The sequence below is a fragment of the Marmota monax genome, unplaced genomic scaffold, assembly GCF_021218885.2.
Source record: "Marmota monax isolate L192 unplaced genomic scaffold, Marmota_monax_Labrador192_F-V1.1 WCK01_AAM20220418_F8-fsc00029, whole genome shotgun sequence".
NCBI lineage: Eukaryota > Metazoa > Chordata > Mammalia > Rodentia > Sciuridae > Marmota > Marmota monax.
Window position 1 is genome coordinate 11,872,371 of NW_026693024.1, and position 13,979 is coordinate 11,886,349.

Below are 13,979 nucleotides of genomic sequence, written 5' to 3' on the forward strand. Positions count from 1 at the left end.
CAATTTATCTACTGAATCTGGTCCTAACAAATGGACACCACCCAGTCCTAGGCTGCTGCTCAAATCCCAGAGGGAAACCATGAGTGTCCCCTTCTCTATGAGTAGGTGATTTGTTTGACTCTGTTTCTGACACAGAATATGGATTTCTGCCGCTCTACCATATTTCCTTGCATAGTCTTCCCATTCTCCAGACTTAAAAAATAGAGAATGATAGTGTGTCGAGTCAGGAACTCTCCTTCTGCTAACCAGAATGTGGCCCAAGACTTCCCCTTCCAGGTGTCAAGATATGAGGCAGGCCGTGAGGGTAGAGCTGGGACAATGGAGAGTGTACCATTGTGACAGCGTCTTCAGTGGGAGAGAGGGATCTGATGGAACATCCCCCTACCGTAGACACCATTCTTCTGGTTATAAAGTGGCCTGTACAGGTGATGGCCATGACCTTGGTTAGAGAAAGAGAGTGATCCTGACTCCAGAGATAAGTCAGCCCTATATCTGCCCTACATCAATCTAAGACCCAAATCATCTGCATGATATCGCTCAGGATTTCCCTTTATGACATCTTAGAAGGGTGCCCTCGGGTTACATGGAGTCTACAGTGTGCAGCTGCCTCTGGGATAACCACACTCCCAACAACCAGTGGCATAATGACAGAGAACATGGTTGCCAGCACCCCACCTCCCAGGGACGGAGAAGATGTTCAGGTGCCATAGATGGTGGCACGGTCCTCTCTGAACATCCTCCCAGTTTCCAGCTCCGAGTGAGGCAACAGCCTCCCTTTCATCTGAATGGTCAGGTTGGAGACCCAGGCATGGAAGGGATCCGACTTTCTGGAAGAGATGATATCATGGAAGAACAATTAAGGACAACAGCTGTGCTAGAATCTGGGCCACAGGAGTTGGCTCTTTCCTGAAGCTGCGGCTCCCTAAATAAAAGACAGAGCCATGAGCAGCAATGGTTTGAGCAGAGGGGAGAGATGAAATCATGAGTCAGAGGCCCTGAATTCCCTGTAGACGGTGCTGGTGAAAACCTGGGTGTGTTACATTACAGAAACCTGGTCACAAGTGCCAGGGCCAGCGAGGTTTGTAGGGCAGACCCACAATGGCTTGCTAACAGGTAGCAGACACAACGGGCAGTGCTTTGGGTTTCTCTGCATCTTTTCTTTTACATCTTTCCAGGGAGCTGGGAGAAACTCCAGTCTGAAACTCGAACCCGGCTCAGCCATTCTCTTCCCTTCAACTAGATCCGACCCTCGGGACGGTCTCTGGATTGTTGGCTGAATTCTAGTGGGAACTGAGTCCTCCAAACATCATCATCACACCCTGCGAATGTTTTCCAGTGGAAAGCACATCTAAACAGGGCATCTTATACCCCTTGATTTGTCATTCCGTTTTAAAGCTAAGGTGACCAGGTATTCAATTTCAACATTTTTAAAAACTTAACCAGAGGAGACAAGATTCCAGAAAAAATTCTCTAGGAAGGACAAGGATTTTTGAAAGTATCTGTGGACAAACAAATGCGCTGTCCCAAGGCTACTTGCCGTATAACTGAGCTAAGCTGATAAAGTGCTTAGTGAGTATTCTCAGGCAGTTTGGCGGGGGCCTGGTTCTTGGCACCTGAGACCTGAGCTGGGGGAATCTGCCAACTGTCCAAATTCTCCTGCTTCTGTGCAGTCAAGATCAAGGTGCATCTCACTAGGAGTGGGGTTTTGGACACCATATTGTCACCGTAAGACACATAGCTGAGGCTGCTAGGACTAGGGAGGAAGGAGGGCATCAATTTCTCTTAATTCCATACCCAGAGTGCCTTCCACCTCCCAACCCTCTGCCCCTCAACTCTTCTCTTTTTGCAATAGCTCATCAGGGAACACAGCATAATACGGCAGGTGGGAGCCCAGGGTGTTCCCAGTGACAACCACAGGCCACCAGAATCAGAATCACTGAATGTGCTTATTTGAAACCCCTTTTGCTGGGGGGCTGCTTGCCTCACCTCTAGACTGCAGCCTGGGAACCTGAATTTTGCACAAACACTCCAGGTCCGTTCCTACACACACTCATTTCAAGTTGAAGTGAAGGGGCCTTAGATTAGCAGCCAAAAAACCGTTTCCACCTGGGTGGTCTTGGGCAAGATCCTTATTAATGTTCAGTCTCATTTTCCCATCTGTAAAAATGGATAGCTATTTTATAGGAGTTATTTTTTTTTCTTTTTGAGGATTGAATCAGACAAGACAGACATACAACACAGTGGCAAACACTGAACTCTTACTAAATATCCATACACGGTACCCTAGGGAGTTAGAAAGAGGTGGTGTACTTACAAAAATATTTGTAGGCCTCAAGATGCATATATTTTGAAGTAATTACAAAGGTTGACATAATTCTCTTTGGGCAGACAGAGAACCCAGAGAATTACCACCAAGTGACTCTACTGTCCACCAAGGACTTACTAACATGTGTAGGAACTGAGGGTGCAGGACTCTGAGGAAGACCAGGCCATAAAGAGGCATTTTCAGGAAAGCAGACACTGGCTAATATAAAATGTAAATGACAAATCAATCTAAGATCACAATGCAAAAGTGGGATCCCAGACATATTCCTTAGTGGGGACACATGTCCTTGTCCTTGGTTGTCACCGAGGGTGACTATGTCCCCCCGGGGAACATTAGGCAATGTCTGGAGACACTGGGTGGCCACAAAGTGGGCTGAAGGGGTTGCTACTGGCCTTTAGTGGGCAGGGGCCAGAGATTACAAAACACCCTACAGGACCTAGGACAGCCTGTTACAACAGAGAATCATCTGGCCCCAAGTGTCGACAGTGCCCAGGAGGAGGTAGCTTGCTCTAAGCTGACATGGAAGGCTTAGCTGGAGGTCATAGAAGGAAGCTTCCAGGGGACAAAGCACCCATCTAGGGATAGCGCCTGCTGCATTGCAAAGCGACCCACGAACCACGGCCCTGGGTCTAGCAAGCTGATGGAGCTCCATTCACCACTTCCAGGCCTGCATTCAGCGGGGCCAGTTTCCTGCCAGTTTGAACAATGAAAAATCAAAGAGAGAGAGAGAGAGAGAGAGAGAGAGAGAGAAACTTTCTTAGAGCACTGGGAAAGGAGAAGGTGCAGTTCTCCATGTGGGAGAGAGGGGGGTGCCTCAGTCCTAGAAATTGCCTTGCTTTTGGCCAAGAGAGTAGAGCAACGAGAGGAGAGAGGGAGGCTGAGCTGTCCAATGGGGCTGACACTCTCAGGAGCCCCGTAGGTTCACAAGAATGTACCTTGTAGCTTGGAGGGATGCTGCAGGGCAAGCGTTCCGTGTTGGTACCAAATGCAAATGGCTCTTGGTTGTTGCTAACTATTTACTAGTGTGGGCTGCGAATCCCTATTTAAAACCCCCAAAATCCAAAATCCGAAATCTTTTCAGTGCCAACTTGATGCCACAAGTGGAAAATTCCACACCCTGAATCTCTGCTTCATGCACAAAATTATTAAAAGCTTAAAAATTACCTTCAGGCTATGGGTCTAGGGCATAAGTGAAACATAAATGAGTTTCCAGTTTACACTTGGGGTTCACCCCCAAGTTATCATTTATGTGCAAATTTTCCAAAATTTGAAAATTAAAAATCTGAAGCACTTGGTCCTGAGTATTTTGCATAAGAGACACTCAACCTGTGTCCCTTCCTGTGATCCTTGTCTTCATTTTGTGGATTCCTCCTGATACTTCCAGTTTAAAGCCTCGGTTAACCAGTTGCCCGGTTCTTCTTCTTTCAATTTTACTCTCCCTGTTTCTCTACTGATCACCTCTTTCTCAGTTGGGCTAGTGCTTTGGGGGCTTCACCTCTGCTAATAAACTCACTGGTTGCCCTCCACTTCAGCTCTCCACACGCTCCTGTGTGAATGTTTGGCACCTTCCATCTGCCCCAGGATTTTCATGTCTGCTGCCATCCTGTGTGCAAGGCCAGCTTCTTGGAATGTCTCCTATACAGTCACGTAGGATCCCATGCTCAGGAGGGCCCTGGGATGGGGTCAATGCTCTGCTGCCACCATGTTAAAATTCTTACAAGTTTTCTGTTTGAACTTGAATTTGGTAAGTGAATTCCGATGAACGAACAGCACGTGTGCAAGAACAGAGCACACACGTTCCATTTCACTGTCTATCCATCCCTGCTACTCCACTTGCATGGGGGGTTCGCCATGAGCACAGAATTCTGGCATGTGCATGACACGTGGGAGTTCAAGGAAATTTAAGTGAATCCAAAATAATAAGAGTGTTTTGTCTATGACTGGGTAAGCTGGCGAAGGGAAGGGATGCCCACAGCCCCAAGAGGCTTCCCAAACACAAAGGAGGTGGTGAAATTCTAAGAAACACAAATGACCAAGGAACCCTGTCTTGTTCTTTCTTACTCATGATTTTGGCCTGAAAAATGAAGACACAGCAGGGAAATGTGGTTCCTTCCCTTTGGATTCCTCCCCACTCATCAGTCAGCCCGTGGTATGGAACGTTGGTAGAATGTGCATGTGTCAGGAAGTGAAGTAAAAGCAGTGGGATTAGGTTTTGTGTAGTGTTTCCACTGTTCTGGTAAGAGTGAGCTATGCAAATCGTGTAGTTTGGGCCACTTAGCATGTGGGTTCAGCACTCTCTGCACTTAAAGCTGACACTGCACAATATGGAGACGCAAGGTCAGTTGCATAGTAATAATTAAAAATTTTAATTTTCCTTTAGATGGCATTAAATAGCAAATAACAATAATTTTTAAAAACTATATGACAAGTCAAGAGACCGTGGAAGAAAAAGAGAAGGTTTTATTTTAGGACTTCCTATGGCACGTTTTACCTGCTTTTTTGAAAAATAATAAAAAAAATGACACCCACATTTCTTTTTGCACTGGCCTTGCCTGTGTATCAACCACTGCTGCCCACCATGGAGAGGAGCTCTGTATCTTGTTGGCGTGTGGTCCTTGGCAAGATGAGCCCACTTGGCTGACATGCTCAGACAATAGGTGTGCCAAGGAACTGAGGCTGCCCGGGAGCCTAACAGGCTTGGAGGTCTAATCCTGCAGCTCCTGTCTTACTCACCAGGACGACCCTGAAGTGTAACCTACATGGACTCCACGCTCCCCCACGGGGTTGGCTCCAAGTCATCTTCTATGCACTGACGTTTGCTAGGGCATCTTCTCTTTCTTCACCATCCTCATCCCAGTTCCCCACTCCTGGATCTGTTTCCTAAACAACCACTTTCACTCAACCCAAAGCCCCATGTCTATGTGTCCAGAGATCTGGGCCCAGCCAGCTGAGGTGTTTGAGTGGTGCTGTGGACAAGCTCACCTGTCCTGCCTAGGTCCCTCCATGCCCAGGTCATTGTTTTCATGAAGAGTCAATCTTAATGAGATCAGACCACGGGGTAAAAAAAATCCAACGTTAAGAAGGTTCCCAAAGGAATCATCTACACAAGTTGACTTTTAAGACTTGAGGGTGGAACATTTTTGACAGAAAAACCTTCCCAGGCTGATCAGAGGGAACTTGGAGAACAATTTGAGGATCTGGCCCATCGTGGGCAATATTCTTGGCAGATCTTGACCAATCCCCAAATGAGTAAAGTCCAATGGCTTGGACCTCAGGAAAGTGGGCTCTATTTACTTAAGATGCCCCCTGATATCAGTGTCCCCAGATCTACTTGTTTTGATAGGGGAAATGAAAATGAAACTAACCAACAGCAAACTTCGTTTTGCTATTTAAAGTTAGTCATCTGTCCTGCAAGAACCAGTGTTATGGTTCCGATGTGAGGAGTCCCCCAAAAGTTCACGTGTGAGCCAATGCAAGAAGGTTTAGAGGAGAAACGATTGGGTTATGAGAGCCTCAACCCAATCAGTGAACTAATCCCCTGATGGGGACTAGCTGAGTGGTAACTGAAGGTGGGTAGGGTGTGGCTGGAGGAAGTGGGCATTGGCAGCTTGTCTTTGGGGTATTTATTTTGTATCTGGCAAGTGGAGTCTCTCTCTTTTCTGCCTGATCATCATGTGAGCTGCTTCCCTCTACCACAATCTTCTGCCACGATGCTCTTCCTCCCCTTGAGCCCTGAGGAGTGGAGCCTGCTGTCTATGGATTGAGACCTCTCTGAAACCGTGCGCCCTCACATAAACTTTTCCCCCTCTGTGATTGTTCTGGTCAGGTCTTTTAGTCACAGCAGTGGAAAAAGCTGATGAAAGTAACCAGGCTGGGATGAAAACCAGAGTCATATCATCTTTTCCACTCATCCAGGTAGGTGGCCACTCAACCTGAGTCATCTCAGGATGCCTTTCACCTTCTCCACCTGGAAAATTTTTGTTCACTCTTCAAAACTCAGCATAAACCCTAATTGCTAAGAGAAGTCCATCTCATCTCTCCAAGGATAGTCTCTCTTTCCTGTGCTGCATGAAATTTCCGTAGAAATATTAATGTGTGTCTTGCTACTTCCCTTGGACTATAAGATCCTCAAGTCAAAAATTTTGTCTTTTTTACTTCTGAAGCCCCCCTGCTGCTCTGCGCAATACTTGGCACCTGATCTCAAAAGTGTTTGACTAAGTAATAACAATGGCTGCTGGTAGGAGCCAGGCACGGTACTGGACACTTCATATGTATTATTTATTGACTTTCATTTTCATGACAATACAATAATATCTCAAAGAGAGGACCAGTACCTTCGTTTTATAATTGGGGAAACTGAGAATAAGAAAGGTTTAGTAACTTGCCCAAGACCTCACAGCCTCCCTGCTGTAGAACTGACTCAAAGCCAGGTTTGTTGGCGCCAGAATCTGTGTTGTTAACTAGATGAGCTTGGCAAATAGATATTTCCAAGGCTGTCAGGAAGAGTGCTCATTAGACAGACTCATCTGTACAACACCTTTTAATTAAGCAGCATCTCAAAGTTCCCTTTGTTAGAAAAGATTTATTTTTATCTCCCAATTCTATATGGAATCAATTTTCACCTTAACAAGTCTCTCCTGTGTCCACTGGACTTTGTTGTCAGAGGTCTTTTGACACAAAAGTATTGGCTCTGGTGCAAGTTAAAAACAATACAGGGACCAAGCACAGCTGCAGAGCTAGGTTCTCCCCTCCCCAGGCTCCTGATTATAATTTGCATAGGACCCGTTTTTGGCATGTAAGACATCCTTGAAGGTGGTACTGCTTTACCAAAGACACTAATATGTTTACCAAAGACAGTAAAATGTTTTTTACTTTGTTATGGGAAGCTCTTTCTTATGGGGAGCTTTATTGTTCACAGAGGATTTCAAAGTATTATCTAAGTCTACGAACTCCATACTGAGTCATCTGGATATATGGGAGGGACTTTCATAGCCCAAATGGGTGCTGTTTTACATTGTTTTTTCTTTTCAATCCAGTGTGGATTCATTTTTAAAAAATCATAAGAATTTGACATCTTCCCTGTCCCCTGCCACTCCTGGCCTTTGTCACTGAGAACACAGGAGCATGGTGGGTGGCTGTCTAAGGCGTGGTGGAGGCTGTGGGCTTGTCTGGTGACCCACGGATGCCACCCCTGCACTCTCTTCCTGCCTCCTCCTCTCGAGAACAAAAGGCCCATAGTCTAGGCAGTCTGGATTTGGAGTTGTCATTTGCAGTCACCAAACTTTGAGGATGACTAACTTGCCAAAGCATAAGAGATGAAATCAGATAGGAGGAACCGTTTTGTAAACCACAAAAAAGAGAGAGAGAGAGAGGCAGAGTTGTGTAATGGCAAAAGTGACGCAGTGGCAGTTAGGGGACTTGGGTTTTAGATAGGGTGACATAAAACTCCTTGTCCAACCTGGAACCCCTTTTGAGAGTGACTAGGATTACTGTTGATAATTATGCTGGGATGACAGGTACTACCTGGGATTGTCCCGGTCTGGTCACCAAAGGTCTAGGACACTCACTGCCTTCAGCAAGGCACCTAATGCATCTGGGTCTCAGACTGGGGAGGACCTCACTGAGTTCCTCCCCAGTCTCCATGTTTCCAAAATGATCACGTCAAACAATGCTAAACGAAACACAATGAGACAATCTGTCCATTGGAACCTTTTGCCAGCATGAAATAAATGGTTACTGTACCATGTGAATGCAGTTTTAGGCAAAAGAAAAGAAAATGTTTTTGACATTTTAACACAACTGTGAATCTCAATTAAAATAAACCTAGGAGTTCTGGAATCATTTTTGAAAATGCCCACAGCTTTTGGGACCCTTCCAATATCTTTGTGATCCACAGACCTCTAAGTAAGGGAGTCGAAAAGCTCTTGACTGGATGCTGCATCAATCCAAAATCCTTTGGACCTTTTCTTCTCACCTGACAACTTCAGAGCCTCCCTGGATGACCTAGGGACAGAGAGGGGGAATGGAATGCGCAAGAGGGCATTTGGGAGTCAGAGCCTATTGGCATGAATGTGGGTCTGGAAGGGATTTATATGAGGTTGTTAGTTGGGGATGGAAACTCTCATCTCAGGACTCCTGGACAAGCTCCTATAGGCCCAGAAGAGGGCGAATCCCCTTCCTCTGTGAGCCTTCTTGCTTCACACTGGGAGAATCCATAGGGTGTATTCACAACCTTAGGAGATAAAATAACTGTGCAGTTGGTCATTCTTGCCTCCCCTCTTCCGTGCCTGGTCTCACTCTTAGGGAAGGAATGAGGAGCCAGGACCCTCCCATACAGATTTGTCTGCAGAATCAGAGAGCAAAATAAAGAAAGCACAGGCCCACTGCTTAAATGCCCCATGGGACTACTGACATTGTAGTTTCTAAGGCAATCATCTTGTGATGTCCTACCCACCCAGTGGGAAATGCATGTGTCAGTGGGTGGGTGGTTGTGACCATGACTGGACATAGACACACACCCCTAGCATCTTCTTCCTGGGAACTGGGGATGCTCAATGCCCTGCCATGAGCTGGAGGCCCTCCCATATGATGAATCCTCCCATACAACATGTCCAGAGCACCTCCACTGAATCCAAGGATTGCTTTTTAATTCTTTTTTTTTTTTCAGTAGCATTTTTTAATTTATATATGACAGCAGAATGCATTACAATTCTTATTACACATATACAGGCACAATTTATAAAGAACTATTGCACCCCCTAAGATGGTTCCGGTCACTCTGGACAACTTCTTATGGTGCCAGACCAATGGACAGAACTTTCCAATGGAGCATGTTGATTCTGATAGCTCTTGGATATGAACAGAGAGTAGACGTCATCCTAGAAGGGACCAGGAAAATCATCCCCACCACAAGCTCAAGAACATCAAGTATTTTGTGGGTGGCTTCTCTTGCCTCTCACTGTCGACAGAATCGCTGAATCATTGTCTTTCTGTGCTTTTGAGATAATTGGCATTGTCCCTGAAAGCAGAAGAACAATTCGAGCTAAAGCTAAAATTCAGGCTCCAAGCCACGAGGGCGGGCCCTGCTCTTTGCTTTGCCTTCCATGGTAAAGTTCAACTTCTCCATTCACTTCAGCTACGAGTGTGCGGCGGATCAACTTGTCACCACTCTTCCCCTGGAATGGTTGACTGAGCTCTGCTGTGAGTTAGTGGCCCCTGGGGGGAGCAGGCCAGGGGCTCCTTCTCCACGAGATGCCTCCTAAAAGCAAAGAGGTCACCGACGACTCACAGAGGAGGCTGTGATCATAAATATTTCAGAATTGGGTTTCCTTAAGATCTTAAATAATGAGAAACATTTGCTTGTTTAAGATTCTTAAGGCCTTGGTATTCAGTCCCCAGTGCCTTGGAGTCTTGGTATTCAGCCCCCAGTGCCTTGCTTGGGAATTCCTTGGCAGGGCAGGGACATGAATGACATCATGGGAAGGAGGAAGGCAGGGCACAGTCAGAGGGGAGTGCTAAGCTCTCAAGAGGGCCCTGGGACGGATTCACGCATGTGGCCCAGCAATGTCAGAGACCCGCGCAAGGGCAAACGTCTTTATGACGTTCGTCCTGGGAAGAGAGACTGGGCCTGGGATTAGAATTTACAGCCAAGAGCTGCTGATGGAGCAGTAATGGCCATTTCGTGTGTGAATGGCCACTTTGGGAACTGGGAGCTTAGCACACCAGGCTAGAAATCTCAGAGAGAAGCCCAGGGCCAGACCCTTCACCTTTGCTGGAATAAGTTAACACACCTCCCAATCTGTCCCTTGGGTCCTTTCTCTGCCTTGCTTTGGATTTACAGCCTTCCCAGCAGTTCTTTAGGGCTTTGGCACACATGACAATTTGGCATCAAGGGAATCCCCCAGGCAGGGGAAGAATACCTTTCCTGGCTGTAAACACCACTCTGAAATTCTTCTCATCTGTTCTGTTTTAAGAGTACTTATAATGGGACTGACCTGCCCCTGTGATGTCCCCACCCTCTGAGAGTTTACAAGTCTCTGAACTCATCTTGCTTATAAGCATGCCTACAAATGTCCTCCCTGACTTCCAAAGTGTCTGTGATCTTTAGTGTAGAGATTCTCAACTGAGGTCACTTTCGTTCCCTAAAGGACACTTGGCAGAGTCTGGAGACATTTCTGATGGTCACAATTGGGTGGGTGGGGAGCTCATTACTGGCACGTAGGGGACAGAGCCAGGTATGCTTCTAAGCACCCTCCAATGACAGGACAGCACCCCACAGCAGAGAAAGATCTAGCTCAAAAATGCCAATAGTGCCAAAGTTGAGAAACACCTCCCTAGGGCAAGGGGTAGGCCTGGCTTCTGCACAGGTCACGAAGCTAGATGTACTCTCTCCACTGGAATGTTCCATGATGTGCTCAATACTGGTTTTGTCCAATATGGGAACCAGTGGACACATGGTTACTTAGCCCTTCAAAGTGGCCGGTGTGACTAAAAAACTAAGTTTTTAATTTTTATGTGATTTTAAGTAATTAAATTTTAATTGTGCCATGCAGCCTGTAGCTACCCTATTGGACAGTGCAAGTCCACATAATGGGAGTGTGGAACACTGAGTACCTGTGCATTAACTCATAAACCACCAAGTACCCCTGGTCAGCTGTCTCTTCTGTTGGTTTATAAATGAAATTCAATAGTAGCCACTATTTCTTTAGCTAAGATTTTAATCCTTATTGATATGACATTATCCCTGGTAGAGAGATGACCTTTTAATTATAAAGAGCTGCTGCTACTCTAATATGACTAATGAACCAGAAAGATATTTTGATAGGAGCAGAGAGCACTGGGAGCCTGGAAATGAAAGCAGGGATGACCATGAAATTGAGCAGGGAGTGGACTTGGAGAGGGGGGGTCTAGAATACACTGGAGGAGGTGGAGACATGGTCTGGAGACAGCAGAGGCAAGCTGGGCTGACTTAGTCACGTGAACTCTGCTGAGAACAGAAGCCAAATGCCCAACATTCCCATTCAGACCCGTCTGGGAAAACCAGGACCAAAGAGAGGAGAAAAGTCAAGGTGTAGTGCAAAGGACAGCCTGTTTCCTAGTTCCTCTCTACCTGCCTTATGGCTCTCAGGCCAAGTCCTTACACACTTAAATAGAATGGCATCCCCTCCCATATGTAAGTGCAGATAGAAGCATCACTAAACCACAGAACACAACATGTGTTTTTGCATTCATTGATTTTAAAATGATGGATAAGTCCACCAAAGCCCATGGTTCTGATTCCCGCCACCTCCCACCCTCCCGCCAGTGCTGGGGATTGTATCCAGGGCCCTGCCATGCTAGACGAGCACTCTAACCACTGAGCTACATCCCCAGACCCATTGCTATGATTTTTCTTGGTGCCCTAAGTAAATACATGTCTCTTTGTTAACCTCCAATTGTCTTAGGATCTGAGTATTATGGTCTATTTTCTTCTTAATTCATTTTACATCTATCCTATTGTACAGTTTTTAATAGATGGAGTATTGGGAAGATCCTCTATGTGTAAAGATTTCTAGAGTGGAAATCACCCAAGTTCATCAGGTAAGCTGTTATCTACCCACTTTGCAGAGATGAAGGAAAGACTAACTGCCAGGTCAAATGGAAGTATAAACCCTCTCTTCCTAAATGTTCTGTAGGGCTCACATTGGAGCTCCTGGTGGCATGAATAATGGAGGTTGAACCAAAAGAGAGAAGCCACCAAAATGGTAGCACACTGTGGTATAAGGAATCCTATAAAGTGAATTTTTTTCCCCCAGAAAGATCAAGTTGGAAAAGAAATAGATGGAGAGATCAAACAGTTATGAGCATTAACTCATGAATCAACATGCAAGGTGAAGAGGCTGGGGAGGGGGAAGGTAGATCAATTTAAGACTTAAAAGAAAGCATTACAAACTATTTCTGACTTACGATGGTTTCACTTAACAGTTTCTTGACTTCACGAGGGACAAAAAACTGACATGCATTTGGTAGAAAGCATACTTGGAATTTTGAATTCAGATCTTTTTTTCTGGGCTGGCCACATGCAGTCTGATTCTCTCTGGGGGTGCTGTGCGGCAGCAGGAACTGTGGCTTGTGTTGTAGGTTAGGAGTATTCAGTGCATCTTCAACTGAAGATATTTTCAACTTAGCATAGCTTTGTTGGAATGTAAGGCCATGGGAGGTTGAGGAGCATCTGTACTTAACACAGTGCGATGCTAGTGTAAAAAATGCTAAGGAGTTCAAACGTTTCAGTGAGCAGTGACAATTCCATGGTGAATTATGGACTGGTGAAAAACAGAATGGTTAAAGAATCTCTTGAAAGTCATACAGAGAGGTGTTTCACTTTCTTCTTAAAGTGGTCTCTCTGCCAGCCTCCAACTTGGGAGGCTAGGTCAGCTTGACCACAAGCCTTTGGTTTATTGCATATGGCGACTCTAGCTGTGTGATGAGTGGCTGCGCTCGTGGGCCAGTTTGTGATTTACTGATATCTGACATAAGCAGATTTCACATGTTGGTGTTAAAACAGCCCAAGAAACACAGTACCTCTCTGGATAGAACTGGGAGGCTTCCTGTGGCAGAAGCAAGCCCAGACACCTGGGGCAGGGGCTGCTGGGGAGCTGCACTTCAAATGCAGTAATAGCTATTTTTAAAATGATCTGCTCTAAGTCTTTGAGTGCAATGGCTGATTATTGGGTCAACAAACATGAAAAGCTTTGTTATCAGCCCAAGTTGGAACCAGAAGCAACATGTCTTTCATGAGCATTTAGGATGAAAGATGTAAAGATTTTTTTAAAAGTTGATATTAGTGAGTAACACTTGAGGGTCTTCATTATGTGTGTTTTGCCCTAAGAGAAAAATAAGGCAGGAAGATCTGTAAAATACCCTTGATCTTTCTTCAACCTCAAGTTGCAATCCCTGCACTATTACCTTCAGGTCTCCATTGCAAGAAGGAGGAAGGAGGGTGGGTTTCCAATAAGACTTTCAAATCGTAGGTTAATAAGACTGGATATGATGTGGTGGAGTGGATGCTGGCTCAAGGAACACTTTTTGGAGTGATTGTGGCTACATCATCCCCTTTCCTGAAGTTCTTAAAATTCATCAGTAGCTCCAGATTACCTTCAGAATGGGCAGTCTCTTTGTCAGGACATATAATCCCCACTCTGAGCTACTTCCAGTCCTCCAAATGCTCCACATTCTCCCCCTGACCCCTCTCTCACTCCACCAGGGATTTAACCCAGGGGTGCTTAACCACAGAGCCACATCCCCAGCCCTTTTAACTTTCTTATTTAGAGATAGGATCTCCCTAAGTTGCTTAGGGCCTCACTAAGTTATTGAGGCTGCTTTTCAACCCTCAGTCCTCCTGCCTCAGCCTCACAAGCCGCTGGGATTACAGGCGCGTGCCACCTTGCCCGGCTCCACCTTCTCTCATAATGCCATACCCTTGCAATGCTGTTTTCTCCTTTTGGAATCAAATGCACATCTCTGAGACACCACCCTCAATAATCTTTGGATTAAATTCTCCTTGGCCCTCTATGCTTGACTTTATCATAGCACACCTCGAGTCCTATTTAAATGACCTCCCAGCTGAACCATGAGGTCCCAGAGGCCAGGAGGCAGGCGCTCTGTCGTAAGCATC